Below are 16,021 nucleotides of genomic sequence, written 5' to 3'. Positions count from 1 at the left end.
AGAGGGATGGAACTTCTTGGATGAGACAGAGCAAGAATCAGGATCAACTTCATGCTCTTTGGAGAACAGGGGCCAAGCTATGGAGAGCAAAGTTCAACTTCCTTGAGAGGTTCTCCCTTCTTGCTGGGCTTCTGTTGATGTTCCTGGAGCCTCTCAGCCCAGGATTGAGAAAAGAATAAAACACATGGGGCGCCTGGGTAGCTCAGTGAGCCTCTCCTTTGGGCTCAGGTCATGATCCCAGGGTCCTGGGATCGAGCCCCGCATCAGGCTCTCTGCTCAGCAGGGAGCCTGCTTCTCTGCCTACTTGTGGTCTCTGTCTGTCAAATAAATAAATAAATAAAAATCTTTTAAAAAAAAAAAAGAAGAAGAAGAAGAATACACATGTTTGCTATGATTTTCTGAGCACCTACAAGGCCAGAAATGTGCTCATTGCTTTAAGTAGGTTATTTTATTTAATCCTCACAATTCTGTTAAGGTGGGTACTATTATTCCCATTTCACGGATGAAAAACTGAGGCTTGGGTAAAAGGTCTTGCTCCAGGTCACAGTAAGTGACAGAAAAAAAACAGCCAGACTAATAACTGTTCCTAAAATCAAATCTCACTGCTCTGGACTAATGGGAGAAGGATTGTAAACCGGAGGGAAGCTCTTGAAACAGAGGAAATAAAATTGCTTTTTACTTCTGAGAGCACACTAAAACTTCAAAGAACAGACTTCTGTAGAGTACCACTTCAGTAAACAGCTAAGATAAATTATGATAACATTTTTGTTACTATGCCAAGTCTTCAGTAATTATTTCTTTAAGCATTTCTACATTTAATTTACTTAGTAAACCTTTTTTCCTTCCAGGTCATGTCACACTCATAGAAATTCTAATTTAGAAGGGTCTAATTGAGTGATGCAGACAGACTTAATGGATCTGGAGCGTAGGCCACAAGCAGACATGGGGTCAGTCAGCTGCTTGAATGACCACTCTCTGAATACTTGGTCTTTTGCCACTCTGTCTTTTGAGTCTATGCCGTCATCTGTAAAATGGAGAATGGAGGTAGCATCTACCCCTAGGATTATTGTAAGAGTTAAATAAGATGATTGTTAGAATCCCCCTGCACACGGCCTGCTCCTATTCCTCCAGAATGAGCAAGCATCAGGATAGAGAGAGCAGGCTGGGGGAGAAGTGGAAAGTCCCTAACAACAGATGGAAAGGTTGCCACGTTCCGGGTGGTCCCAATTCAGCATACCCTTGTCCCTCCCCAACCTTCTTTTCTTTCTTGGCCTTCCTTACCCTAACTGGAAGCTTCAGGGTTGTTCTCCCTATTGTGTTGAGAGGCGGGTGGCTAAGACTTTAAGTGCTGCGTGAATTAAGACATTTGCTATACTATATATAGCCCAAGGGAGCTGAGGGACCAGACAGGGAAAGGAGGGCCAGCAACTCTTTCACCTTGAACTAAGGAGTGCTGTGAGTGAGGGGATGCTGAAGAATGAACTGGACAAGGAACAGAAGATGCTTGAATTGGGGTTGGAATGCGGAGGACCCAGGCTGAAGGGCTGGGGGAAATCACAGGAGAGAAAACACGAGGCCATATATAGTAGTGTCTCAGGGACTTGAGGTGCTGGGAGTGGGGGGGAACAGGAGCAGGCTGGAAGCTTCCAGATAATAGGGCTAGGCGGAGGCAGCCTCTCCAGAAAGTGCCTGGGGTGACATCCCCTCCCCTAAAAGCAGGCAGGGAGTTCAAAGGACCTTGCAGTATTTGTCCAAGGACAGCCCCAAGAGCCACAGGCCTGGGGCCAGGAAAGTGCCTTTGTTACCACCAATCTTTCTGGGGAGACTACTCACACATTTAAAAAGCTTCTAAGAGGGGCGCCTGGGTGGCTCAGTGGGTTAAGCCGCTGCCTTCGGCTGGGGTCATGATCTCAGGGTCCTGGGATCGAGCCCACATCGGGCTCTCTGCTCAGCAAGGAGCCTGGTTCCTCCTCTCCCTCTGCCTGCCTCTCTGCTTGCTTGTCATCTCTCTCTCTGTCAAATAAATAAAAATTTAAAAAAACAAAAACAAAAAACTCCCTCTTTAAAAAAAAAAAAAAAGCTTCTAAGAGGGTGTGGATGGTAGTGATTGGAAGGCTGCCTCCGACTGTAGTAGTGCTGACGATGTAGGATCACTTCTTGTGAAGGACCAATTTTGAGCACACCTGTCTCAGATGATGAATGGATGTGCCAGAGATTTGAATGTTTTGCTAAGATCCTTGTGTTGGGTGCTTTTGAATACCCAAATTACCTGGCTTCCACTGAAGAGCACTGGGAGGACTAATGCCTTTGGAGCCTACAAGATTTAGGCACTTCACGTATTTTACTTCATCCTCACAACAGCCCCCAACAGATGGATCTCGTCCCCATTTTACAGATGAAGAAACCACGGCTCAGAAAGGTTAAGTAACGGCCAGATCGCACAGCAGGTAAATGGCCGAGCTATCCAACCAATAATATTAACCACTATAGACCAGCTGACAGTGGAAAATTAACATAGCAAATAATAATGGGACTTCATGTACATTTCACCATCACTTTCTCCCACCATCCACCATCGTAGCAATATAAGTAAACAAGTACAAACAGCTGGGCAGAGAGAACTTCCAGAAATTCAAAGACTGCACCTACCGCACCACTTCTCACCAACGCAGGGTGGTTCCTGAGCCAGCACACTGCGATCTAGGTGCATCCAGAAGTCCTCGCCTGGTGGGTGGTACCAGAACCGGTCCTCTCCCAGATGCTTCTCCCCACCCCTATCTCCTGCACACACTTCACCTATCCCTCATTTGCAAGTAAATCGACCGTAATTTAAAATTCTGCCTTAGTACGTAGGAACTGCTAACTGGGCTCAAGGAAGCACGGGGGAGAGGGTGGGGATGGGAGGGGGGAAGAGGGTCATCCTACTGTTCTTTCTAATCTTTCTATCTGTACAAACACATTCAAAAAAAATTTTTACAACAAAAAAATATGCTTCACCCACCATCCCTGGAGGCAGGGAGAAATAATATAATGTGTCCCATAAGTCAACTGAAACTGCCGGGGATTCTGGGGAGAAGGGTGTGCTACTCATCCTCGCAACCCCCCCCCCCCCCCAAGCACATGCAATCAAGACCTGGTTTAACAGGAAGCTTCCTCACTACCCAGCCTGTCTGGGGCCCACAGGGCTTCCCGTTGCCAGCAGGCAGCTTTCTGAAAATCCTACCTCTCTGAGCCTTTGCTCCCATCCCCCGGGACACAGCAATCTACTCTTGAGTTTATCAGCCAAGTGGGGACCCTGGAAAATGTGTAATGGAAATAGTGACACACACTGCAGTCTTCAAGTTGACCCTGCAGTTCCCAAACCACAGAGCCCCAGGGTGACTCTCAAGTTCTCAAACTGGGTTTTGATCCTTTCCTGCCTGGGCCCCATGTGAATAAAAAGTGATGCGGTTCTCACAACACCCGCCTCCACCACTCTCTGCCAGAGGCTTGGAAACCAGACCCCTTCCCTGTTTGAAGCTGGGGCTCTTTTTCTGCCCTCAGGTAGCCGGTCTTTTTGCGCTAGCCCGGGCAAGCGCTCAGTCACTCATTCACTCTGCTTGTACTTGCTAAGCACCTACTACGTGGTGTGCTCTGCTCTAGAAGCTGAGAGCCAGTGGCCCTCCCTTCAGGGAACTCACATTGTAGCGGTTGCCCTCCTGCTCTAGACCCTGGTTGACGAGGGAGCAGAAGGCAAGCTGAAGACACAGCACAAGCTGACACGCGATGACCCCCTCCCCCACCCAGGTGGGATCTAGGTGACATTCCTCAGCCCTAAAGCTAAGAGAATGAAAAACAAATGGCTCCCCATGACGAACCCTTCCCCTAGGTAACCTCTATAGAGGTTACACTCCTTCAAGACCGAGTTTCCCTCCGTTTACAATAGTCTTAGTGATTTACAGGGAAAAAGCATTCTTATCAATAACCTAGCTTCCAGAAGGAACTGTAGATAAAATTAAATGTTTTTATACCTGCAGCCCGTTGACCCATACTTGAGGCAGGCAAAGTATAACTTCCTCCAGGAAGCTCCCAACTGTCTTAATGTTAATGCCTTGCCAGAGGGGAAAACAACCTTAGCTCGACAAGGGCAAAGCCTCCAGCACCTGGTAGGTCCTCTTTAGCATATGAAAATTCTTCTGAAAACCTCCCTTTTCCCTTACCTCCCCCAACTCCAAGTACTTCATCAATTGCTCCTCACAACTCCTGCACCACTCTTTCCGCCCACAGTCCAGTCCCCGGTGCTTTAATAAAACCATATATATATATTTTTTAAGATTTTATTTATTTATTTGACAGACAGAGATCACAAGTAGGCAGAGAGGCAAGTAGAGAGAGAGGGAGGAAAGCAGGCTCCCTGCTGAGCAGAGAATCCCATATGGGGCTTGATCCCAGGACCCTGAGATCGTGACCTGGCCAAAGGCAGAGACTTAACCCACTGAGCCACCCAGGCGCCCCAATAAAACCACCTTTTTGCACCAAGACGTCTCAAGAATTCTTTTTTGGCTGTTAGCTTTGATCCCTAACATCTTTCCTATATCACTGGGACCGCCTGGATCAGAGATCCTCTGACTTGGGTTTCTGGCTTCAGTTTATCACCTATAACTAAATTAAAAGATGTCATTATCTGGGAAGGTGATAAAAGAGAGAAGAGTTACATTTCTGGGGTTATTTTCAACTATGCGCAGGTAAAACAACTTAGCTTCCATGGATCTTATTATTTCCATTTTTTAAGATATTTCAGTTATTTATTTGAGAGAGAGAGAGGGCATGAACAGGGGTTAGTGGCAGAGGGAAGGAGAGAAGCAGACCCTCCAGCTAAGCAGGGAGCCTGATATGGGGCTCGATCCCAACACTCTGGGATTGTGACCTGATCCAAAGGCAGCTGCATAACTGACTGAGCCACCCAGGCGCCCCTCATTATTTCCATCTACCAAAAGAGAGATGGGCTGGCTGCAGGCTGGGTAGTAAGGTAACAATTATAGAAAGTGTATTGTTCCCAAGCTCCATGAGGAATGGTCAATCCTAAAAGACCGTGAGCCTTCCTCAGCAGTTTCATCCATGAACAGGAAAATAATACCTAATGAACATTTAATATAAGCTATTAATATATAATATATACATATGTAATCAAATATTTTGACACCCTTCAAAGGTTTGGGTTTGTTTTTTTTTTTTTTAAGATCTATTTATTTCAGGGGCACCTGGCTCAGTCGTTAAAGTGTCTGCTTTCAGCTCAGGTCGTGATCCCAAGGTCCTGGGATGGAGCCCTACATCGGGCTCCCTGCTCAGCTAGAAGCCTGCTTCTCCCTCTCCCACTTTCCCTGTTTGTGTTCTCTTTCTCTGTGTGTCTCTTTGTCAAATAAATAAATTAAATCTTAAAAAAAAAAAAAAGATATATTTATCTGAGTGAGAGAGGGTGTGGGACAAGAGGCAGAGGGAGAGAATCTCAAGCAGGCTCCCTGCCAGGTGCAGAGCCTGACACAGGGCTCAATTCCACAACGCTGAGATCACGACTTGAGCAAAAGCCAAGAGTCGGACACCCAACCAACCGCGCCACCGAGGAGCCCCACCATTTTAAAGATTTTTGTTGAAGTCTTAATATGCTGCACAAAAGTGCACTATCAAAAGTGTATAGCTCAGATGTGTATGAACACATTCGTGTATTTAACCTTCAGATCAAGAAAAGAACAGGATCAGTCCCCCAGAAGCCCCCTCATGCTCCCCGTGACTAAACTTACCCCTAGGTATCCATTAACCTAACAGCACAGGACACTTCAGCCTGTTTTTGAACTTCATATAAATGGAGTTTTGTGAGATTCATCTATCTTTTTTTTTTTAAAGATTTTATTTATTTGACACAGAGAGAGAAAGCAAGAGAGGGAACACAAGCAGGGGGAATGGGAGAAGGAGAAGCAGGCTTCCCTCCAAGCAGGGAGCCCAACACAGGGCTCGATCCCAGGACCCCAGGACCACGACCTGAGCTGAAGGCAGATGCCCAACCGACTGAGCCACCCAAGCATCCCCTATCTTTTTTTTTTTTTTTTTTTAAGATTTTATTTACTTCTTTGACAGAGAGAGATCACAAGTAGGCAGAGCAGCAGGCAGAGAGAGGGTAAGCAGGCTCCCTGCTGAGCACAGAGCTCGATGCAGGGCTTGATCCCAAGACCCTGAGACCATGACCTGAGGTGAAGGCGGAGGCTTAACCCACTGAGCCACCCAGGCACCCCAAGAGATTAATTTACATTGTGTGTAATTGTAGATTGTTCATTCTCCTTGCATTGTGTGACTACAACATTTCATCTATCCTTTCTACAATTGTTGGACACTTGGGGGGTTTCCAGTTTTTTTGGCTATTGCAAATAGTGCTGCTATGAACACACTGATACATGTGGTTGTACATCTGTACACATTTCTGTGGAATTTCCATGGAATTCCAGTCATAGTGTAGACGTAGTTTTGGTCTTAGTAGATATTGCCATTTTCCAAAGCAATTTGTACGAATACAGAGTTGCACTAGCAAGACGTTAGTTTGAATATTTTAATCAGCATAGTGATGTTGTCTCCTGTGTTTAGTTTGACATGTTCTTTACCATACTTCCATATAATTACAAGGTCCTCGCACTTGTCATCTTAAATACATTTGTAGAGGGAATGTGATAAGGAAGGTGGCTGGGGATGACTGGGGCATGGCGAGTTCCATGGGGAGAGAGGAGAACTTAAATTCAAAGGGCAAAAAAGGTAATGAAAATGATTCAAGCAGCTAAGTGGGAACAGAGCCTGTCCTGCGTAAAAAATACTACTCAGAAGTAGCCAGTGATGGGGCGCCTGGGTGGCTCAGTGGTTTGGGCTGCTGCCTTCGGCTCGGGTCATGATCTCAGGGTCCTGGGATCGAGCCCCGCATCGGGCTCTCTGCTCTGCAGGAAGCCTGCTTCACTCTCTCTCTCTCTCTGCCTGCCTCTCTGCCTACTTGTGATCTCTGTCTGTCAAATAAATAAATAAAATCTTTAAAAAAAAAAAAAAAAAAAAAAGTAGCCAGTGAAACTAAAGGGCTCAAAGGAAACAAACTTTTTTTTTTTTCATTATTTAGAGAGAAGCCAAAAATCTGGATTTTAAACTTTTGGCAATTAATTCATACTTTTGAAAACATCATACTGGCCAAACAAAACTTGTCAGTGGGCCAGATGGCCAGCCCTCTGGGCTAGCCGTTAGTTCCGGCCCGGCTTTGGGAATGGGAGGGTTTGACCTGTAGCAAGTCACCTCATTTGTTAGAGCTTAATTTCCTCTGTGGTCAAAGGGTAAAATGGAAGCCTATTCTTGATGGTCAGATGAGATAATTCAGGAGTAGAGGAGTTGTCAAACTCCATACAAAGTGAAGTACTCGCCCATCTCCTTGAGATGCCTTCCGTTGTTATGCACGGACTGGCTGGACTTAAAGCATTTGAGGAGTTTCCAGATTCCTTGGAGGCGAGGCCGTTTAAAGCGGGAGATTCCCAAGCGTACAAATTCTTCAGAAAGTCCTTTGAATGGGATCCTGCTGGGATGCAAGGGGTTAAGAGGAAATGGCCTATTAGGGTCTTGCTAATCTGAGAAGTCCAGGACCTCGAGAAAGTATCTAGAACGCCACTAAAAGCCAAGACTCAAAGGAGCTAGGATGATTGACCCGACGAGGGCCAGTAGGAGCAGAACCTAGAACCGAGAGTGAGCAACCTGATGTGTCACACCGGACCCAGGCCTCGGCGGAGCGCACGGAAGACAACTCCGGGGCTCGTAGGACCGACTTAGGATGCTCAGGTAAGGCGTGTCCTCACGGCGCCGTTAGTACCCCGCCCAAAGAGAGGCGCGGGCCTCGGGGGACGGCTATCCCGAGAGCCAAGCTAGAGGAATGAGTTGTCCCGCGGGCGAGGTCTGCGCCCACCCAGGTCCAGACTCCACGCGGGGGGTACCGACACGCTCGGCGCCACCGGGACCGCCCGAGAGCGCGCGAGGGCCCGACCGTAGAAAGTTGGGACGCCAGAGCCGCAGCCCGCGCGCTCCGGGGCGCCCCCTCCCACCCGAGCGCCACGTGCCGCGCGCCCCCAGCTCCCAGGCCGCGGCGGGACGCCCCCGCCCCCACCGCGGCGCGTAGTGCGCAGGCGCCTCCCCGCGGGTCCCGGCGGCGGGAGCGGGAGGCGGCGGCGGGAGCGGCTTTGGCCTCGGCTGGAGACTGAGGCGAGGGCGGTGACGGCGGCGAGAGTTGGAGGAGAGGCGCGGGTGGCAGCGAAGGCGATGGCGACGCGGGGCACATGAGGCGGCGGCCGGCGGGACGGGCCGAGGCCCGGCGGAGGAGGCGGCTCCGGGGGAACACGCCGCCCGGTGAGGGGCGGCCGCAGTGCCGGCTGAGGAGCGGGCAAGGGGCGGGGCCGGGGGGGGCGGGAGAACTTCTGGGGAGGATGGAGGAGGGGCGGGGGGGGAACGCAGGGGACAGGGGTCCCAGGAAGAGTGCGGCGAGGGGGGGCCGCTGCTGCCGAGACTTCCCGCCGATCCCGGAGGGGCGTCTGACCAGCGGCCGCCCGCTGCCCCCTGCGCGCCCTCCCTCTTTGTCCCTGGGCGCGCGGTTCCCAAATTGGGAGGGAAACGGCCCGGGGGTGGGCCCGGGCGGCGGGGGCCGCGCTGGGCGGGCGGAGAGCCCGGAGGACCCCGGGCGCGCACTTGGGCGGCGCTCGGCGGTGCTCGCAACTCGTCGGGGCGGTTAGGGGCGCAGGGCCGCGCCGGGGCCGCCCCTCGCCGCCGGGGCGCTTCGCGGGCTGGTCTTTGTCTCCCGACGCTCGGCCCCTGACATCTCTCCCGGCGGCGTGCGGTTCGTTTGACTCCTTCCTCGAACACCGCTACCGGGACTCCTGCCTCCCGTTAGTGATTGAGACAAGATTTAGTTCGAGGGCTGGAAGGAGGGAGTCGGGGCGGGGGGGCGGTGAATGGCGCGGTCGCCTCCTGATTTACATGTTTCCTTTACTTAAAATGGGTTTTTTTTCACCTCCGCTGCGTGAAACTTTGGACAACTGTTTTGTTTTCCCTTCGATCTGCAGATTCAAAATGAAGAGAAGGCGCTAAAGCTGCGATTGTAGCCAATTATGTGGTTGGTGGCTGCGTTTGGAGCTTTGAGTTGAAAGGCTTTACGTGAATGTGTGTTTTAGAATTTGGGTTGTTTTCCTTCCCTTGCGATTGTTTTCTAAGATTGGGATTACTTTTTCTTTGCGAAGCGGGCGGGTTCGGATTTATGATTTGAAGGAATGTTTGTTCATTGAGAACCTGCGATGCTCCAGATTTCATTGTGCTCACGCTTTATTTTGTTAGCCTCAAGACCGGACTTGGTGGAATCGAGTAAATCAAGGTAGAATAAGTTCTGGATAAGCTTTATCTTGCGCCTGATTAGTCTAAAATTATATGTTCGTGTTGTGTATACTTGGAAATGAGTATATGGGAAAACGCTATAAAAATCAAACTGTGTACATGAAGGGGATTTTGGTTTTTGATAAACGGAGAAACAGCATATCTCGACTACTTCACGTATCTGTAGAAAAGGGGATTAATAATGTAATTTAGGGATCAAATCCTTTACCCCCCTAAAGAGGGTTTAGATATTATTCAAAGTAAGAATGCAGAAAAATAAACTTAATTCCAAAGGTTCTGATTAAATGTATTGTGAATTGTAGTTACCACGTTTCCAGGAGTTTTGTTGGGTTTATTTTTTTGGAATTTAGCATAGTGTATTGTAGTTGCTTTAGATTTCTTAAGTGCTGTATAATGGCAGAATTGAAGCAATGCACCGACCCTTCTGGGTAGAAGGAAAAAAGCTGTGGTCTTAGTGTTCGCCAGATCTTTGTGAGCGGAGTGTTGTAAGGAAAGGGTATTTTGAAGAGAATACATAGGAGCCATATGAAAGCTCTTTCTTTTTTTTAATTTGTCCTGATCTGTAGTTGTTTGATACTGTCTACCACTTGTTTTAAACTGTTGTGCAGTTTTCCAGAGCCTTTGAAACATCCTTTCTAAAAGCCAACGCTTTTAGCTTCTTTTTTAGGTTGTGTGACTTCAGAATTGGTTTTCTGTCTGTGCCAGGTAGCCACCACAGTTCTCTCTCAAAAAAAAAAAAAAAAGCTAAGGACCCAGAGACTTTCAATTCAGTTCATGAAGGTAGAATTGACTTTCAGCCTTCACTCTAAAGGATTTAAGAAGTTTGTTTTGTTTTGTTTTTTTAAGATTTTATTTATTTATTTGACAGAGATCAGAAGTAGGCAGAGAGAGAGGAAGCAGGCTCCCCGCTGAGCAGAGAGCCTGATGCAGGGCTCGATCCCAGGACCCTGGACCATGACCTGAGCCGAAGGCAGAGGCTTTAACCCACTGAGCCACCCAGGCGCCCCAGGATTTAAGAAGTTAACATATCTTCAACATAACAATTTTACTTAAATACTGTTCCCCTTAATATTTTTATTCATATTTTATATTTGTGTAAATTAGCAAAAGGGAAGGAATAGAGGGTCTGTCTCTGATTAGCGGCACCACAACCCTAACTCCAGGCTCTCCTATAAAGTCAGTAATTGGGATCCTAGAATACAAAATATGTAATTAAAATCTAGAGTATCATAGTCTTAATAAATGAATAGTTTGTTCTATGCCTAATTCAGTGCAAAGAGATGAGTTCCAAAAAGTTGGGTTTTTTATCTGAGGTTTGTTCCCATTTCAGAATAAATGAGCTGTGCACCCCCCCCCCCCCCCCCCCCCCCGCCATTATCATTAGTCTGGATAGTTAGTGCAACTGGGAGTATACTTTTTTTCCAAACTGGTGCTTTCTTTTTTTATTTTTTAATTTGCAAATGTATGTATTTTTATTAATTGGTGCTTGTTGCATAGAAACATGTGTGGCTTCTATCCAAAATATCTGAAAAGAAATTTAGGCAGAGAAAAACGGGATTACTTTTTTTTTTTAGACCATTTCTTTGAGAATACATATGGTAATAGATTTTAGTTGATATCATTAACCTAAAACACAGTTCAGAACTGTTGATATCGGCTAAGTGCCAACAATTTTCAGACATAACTACTGCAACTGATGAGTTTAGTTTTTGTGGAAATATAAGGACTTATTCTTTTAAGTGTGAGCATTGCTATTTTCTACTGCTCTTTAGAATGAATGACCAGACAGTACTGGCTGGCATACTGTAGTAGTACATTCTTGAATTTTGGAAACATTGTAGGGGTTGACAACCTTCAAGTTTGTCATTGAAACCTGTGTGTGGAATGTGTTGCCCAAAGTGTTTTTTCCCCCCTAGGACAAGGACAAGATCTCTTTGCAGAAACCATTTTATTTCTGAGAAAAGAAGTGTTCTGTGGAATGAGTAGAGCCCTCAGTTAAAGTTTGTACTTTTGATCTGTATTGCTTATAGCATCAGCACAACTTGGACAAAAGTACTCAGTGGCTGTTCATTCATTTAAGGAAGATTTTTTTGTGGGTTTTTTTTTTTTTTTCCATTCAGTTATTTTTGAGAATGCTGTAAGATGCTGAAGATGAATACTACGTGGTTTTTGCTCTCAAAATGCTTGCAGTTTAACATGAAAGGTTTAGCAATTTGGAAATTCTCAGAAATATTTGAAACAAAAGAAATGTTCAGGATTTTGGAGTAAATTTTTGTTTTTTCTATATAGAAATGGAATAAACTTCATATATCCCTATTTTCCTTTAATCTCTAAACTGGATGTTCAAGTCTTATATAGTTACAAAGATTATTTTCATCTACATCTTTGTATGATTTATCAGTTTTGACTGAGTTTATTGTTACTTAACTGAGTTATAACATTTGGGGGGGGATGTTCAGAATAAGGTAGATCTGAACTTTCTGTTTTTAGGGAATTCTATTTGACTCATTCTTGAACCTCAGGTTCCTAAATGCCCATTTCAGAATAGGTGTTTATTTTATTTTATTTTTATTTCCATTTTTTAAGATTTTATTTACTTGGGTGCCTGGGTGGTACAGTTAGTTAAGCATCTTTCTTCAGCTCACATGATCCCAGAACCCTGGGATCAAGTCCTGCATTGGGCTCCTTGCTCAGTGGGGAGCCTGCTTCTCCCTCTGCATGCTCTACCTGCTGCTCCTTGGTTGTGCTGTCTGACAAATAAATAAAAATCTTTTTAAAAAAATATTTTATTTTATTTATTTATTTGAGAGAGAGAGCGTGCATGTGATGAGCACAAGGTGGGGAGGGGCAGAGGGAGAAGCAGACTCCCAGGGAGCCAGACATAGGGCTCAATCCCGGGACTCTGAGATCATGACCTGAGTGGAAGGCAGACACCTTAACCAACTGAGCCACCCCGGCATCCCAGTAGGTGTTTATTTCTGTTCAAAAATTTCTTCCTGAAGTACTCTTTATTTCCTGGCTTCTGATTTTACCACCTTGCTCTCTGGCTGTTCCTTCAAGTCCCTTTGGCCGCCGCCTGCCATCCTCTTCTACCAGATTTTTTTTTTTTTTTTTTAAGATTTTATTCATTCATGAGAGAGAGAGACCTGGAGAAGCAGGCTGCCTGCGGGGTGCCCAGTGAGGGACTTGATCCCAGAAGCCTGGGATCAAGACCTGAGCCGAAGGCAGACACTTAACTGACTGAGCCACTCAGGTGCCCCTCTACCAGATATTTAATTGATGGACTTTCTCAAGTCTTAGTCCTCTGATTTCATCCATTCTGTGGCTTCAGTTACAATATGTATTTTGAATATTCCCAAATTTTTGTCTGCCTCCCAAACTTCTTTTCTGATCCCAGCTGCCTACTCACCATCTGTACTTAGTTTCAAGAGGCACTTTGCTCGAGATGCGCAGACTGACCTCTTGATTTTGGCTCCAGACCTAGACCTTCTTCACTGTACTATTTAATTAAGTGGCTCTATCAACAACTTACTGAGGCCAGACTTGTGATTTTTCTCTACCTTTAGTCTCCATTCTAGTCTAGGTCACCTTTCCCTAGGATTATTACAGTCAATTATAAATGGTCTTTCCACATTGACTCTTGTTTTTAAAAGGGGGGTAATATGAGATATTTAAGATAGAAAAAGTAATAAATAATACTACAATAAATACTTAACATAACCACCTTGCAGCTTAGGAAAATAAAATATTGCCAGTAAAGTTCAGGTGTTTCCCCACCTGATTGCATCCTCCTTTCCCCAACCTCCATTGTAGACCTCCTTGCCAGAGGTAATTACTAATTGAATTTATTTTTATTTATTTTTTTAAGATTTTATTTATTTATTTAATTGACAGAAAGAGAGAGAAGACAAGTAGAGGGAGTGTGAGGGGAGAAGCAGGCTTCTGGCTGAGCAGGGAGCCTGATGCAGGGCTTGATCCCAGAACACTGGGATCACCACCAGAGCCAAAGGCAGGTTCTTAACCAACTGAGCCACCCAGGTGCCCCACTAATTGAATTTATTACTCCTTTGCATTTCATTGTACTTTTACTACATACATATATGCTCTAAGCAGTATATCCTCATCTTTTCTTCTCAGAACAGCTAGAATTGTCTTTATAAAACAAATTTAACCAAGTCATTTACCTGAAGACTTCTGTTTTCCATTTAAGACTTTCCCTCTTCATTTAAGAAGGTGTGATCTGGCCTTGCTTACTCCTCCAGCATCATGTCTTTGTACCTAACCTTCTTATTATGAGTGGTCTGGCTTGCTGATCTTGCTGATCTCCCCCCCCCTCATTCCTTAAAGGTTCAAAGTTCACCCAAGGCCTTTGGGCATGTAGTAGCTAATTCTTCTGCCTGGAAGGCAGCTTCTCAGTTCTTCAAAATATGCTTAAATAGCAGTTTTGTGGAGAAATCTTCTGATCCTCCTAGATTCAGTTAATAGTATGCTGCACTTCTCTTTTATAGGGTTTATCACAATATTGATTAATTATTTGTATAATGCCTATTTCACCATTAGTCTGTTCTGTATATTTCATAAAGTCAGGAGTAATAACTGTCTTGGGCAGCCCAGTGTCACAGCACCTAGCTCGTAGTTCGTATCTGTATTCAACAATTAATTGAGTGCTTACTAATTATTTATAATTGCTGATAGTAGCAAAGTAACTTCTGACAAAGCTTTTGTTATTCTAATTAGAAGCCTCGTTATTGGGGCACCTGGGTGGTGCAGTCAGTTGAGCATAGTCATGATTAGGTCGTGAAATTGAGCTTTACATCAGGCTCTGAGCTCAGTGCAGAGACTGCTTGAGTTTCTCTCCTTCTCCCTTTGCCCCTCCCCCACTCACTCTCAAGTAAGTAAATAAAATCTTTATTAAAAAAGAAAAGAAGCCTCATTATTTTATGTTGTTTTTTGCTCTGTTGGTCTTATATGCCAATATAGTGTTAGTTCCTTAGTAAATATTTATTGATGTAAACTTGCTAATAGCCATGGCCTAAGCAATCTTCAGTAGTTTTAGTAGACCAGAAATACAGTGGTCACCACTGGTGTAATATACACAATGGTTACACTTGCCTGGAAAGTGTCATAGGAAATAATCATAGCTGGCTTAGGCAGGCTGTCAGATGTAATAAAGAAATTGAAGATTAGGTTTTTTCTTTGACATTCTGTACCTAGTTCTGATTTTCATTTCTTCTTCCTATTTGCTGGGCCAAGCTTCAGTATAATTAATGTCCCAAGAAACTGGGACAGTTTATACATTACGGCCAATGTTGATAGTTTCGCACTTGAGTATTTTACTTTGTAGACTTTTTTTTTTCTTTTGACAGGCAAAGATCACAAGTTGGCAGAGATGCAGGCAGAGAGAAAGGAGGAAGCAGGCTCCCCACTTCCTGAGCAGAGAGCCTGATGCGGGGTGTGATCCCAGGACCCTGGGATCATGACCCGGGCTGAAGGCAGAGGCTTTAACCCATTTCACTGAGCCACCCAGGTGCCCCTGTAGACTTTTTTAAACATTGCTTTTTGCGGGGGCACCTGAGTGTCTTGGTCATTAGGCGTCTGCCTTCGGCTTGGGTCGTGGTCTCGGGGTCCTGGGATTGAGCTCCACATTGGGCTGTCTGCTCCTCAGGAAGCCTGCTTCCCCTCTCCCTCTGCTGCTGCCCTGCTTGTGTTCCCTCCCTCGCTGTGTCTCTCTGTCAGATAAGTAATGGCTCAGCGGGTTAAGCCGCTGCCTTCGGCTCAGGTCATGATCTCAGGGTCCTGGGATCGAGTCCCATATCGGGCTCTCTGCTCGGCAGGGAGCCTGCTTCCCTCTCTCTCTCTCTCTCTGCCTGCCTCTCTCTCTGTCAAATAAATAAATAAAATCTTTAAAAAAAAAAAAAATCTTTATGGAAGAATTTTTTTTTAATTCCTTTTTTGGAGTAGGTAATGTATTAGGTATTATATAATCCCAAAGGTATAAAAGGATTTGCAGTGAAAAGTAAGTCTTCCTTTATTCTCTTCTCACTCATTTTCTTTCTGCTGAAGCAATTATTATTTACCCTTTTTTATGAATTCCTCTGGAGGTATCCATGGACTCAGTAATTCTCCACACATACACATAAATGGTAGCATACATAGGCACTGTTGTGCAGCCTGAATTGTTGGCTGATATATCTTAGTTTATTTCTATCATTAGAGATAAATGTGTCTCCTACTTTTTGACTACCAGATGTGCTGTAATTTGTTTACCCAATCCCTTCCAGATAGACTTTTAAATTTTTTCCAGCACATTATCAACAGTGCTACAGTGAATATTCTATGTATGTAAGCATATTTATTAGATGAACATTCAGAATTGGAATTGCTGGGTCAAAAAGAGTGTGTGTTCTTCATATAACCAGTTCACCTCACCATATATATAACCAGTTCACCTCACCATATACCCTATTCTGTATTCTTCCTTGTCAGTGATTGGCTGTCACTTCTTAAATTTTTTCCAATTGGATAAATAAAAAGTAGTATGTTGGTATAGTTTTAATTTGTAAGTCTTTAATTACAAGTGATAATTATATATCTT

The 16,021-nt window shown here is 45.2% G+C and overlaps 1 protein-coding gene across 6 annotated transcripts in view; it reads left to right on the top strand.

The window, feature by feature from the left end:
- Positions 1-7,370: 7,370 nt before the first annotated feature.
- The window catches only part of GJC1 (gap junction protein gamma 1), a 38,944-nt gene continuing 30,293 nt past the window's right edge, over positions 7,371-16,021 (top strand). Inside the window, exons 1-2 of one of the 6 annotated variants that reach the window (XM_032321455.1) lie at positions 8,475-8,924; positions 9,102-9,406. The gene's annotated coding sequence lies outside the window, so the exon portion shown is untranslated. Of the gene's footprint in view, positions 7,831-8,173; positions 8,392-8,474; positions 9,407-16,021 lie in introns of those variants that run through there. The other 5 variants (XM_032321459.1, XM_032321457.1, XM_032321462.1 and 2 more) reach the window with 5 other exon arrangements.

This window comes from Mustela erminea, chromosome 18 (assembly GCF_009829155.1).
Source record: "Mustela erminea isolate mMusErm1 chromosome 18, mMusErm1.Pri, whole genome shotgun sequence".
NCBI lineage: Eukaryota > Metazoa > Chordata > Mammalia > Carnivora > Mustelidae > Mustela > Mustela erminea.
This window is presented reverse-complemented; position numbering and strand designations above follow the sequence as displayed.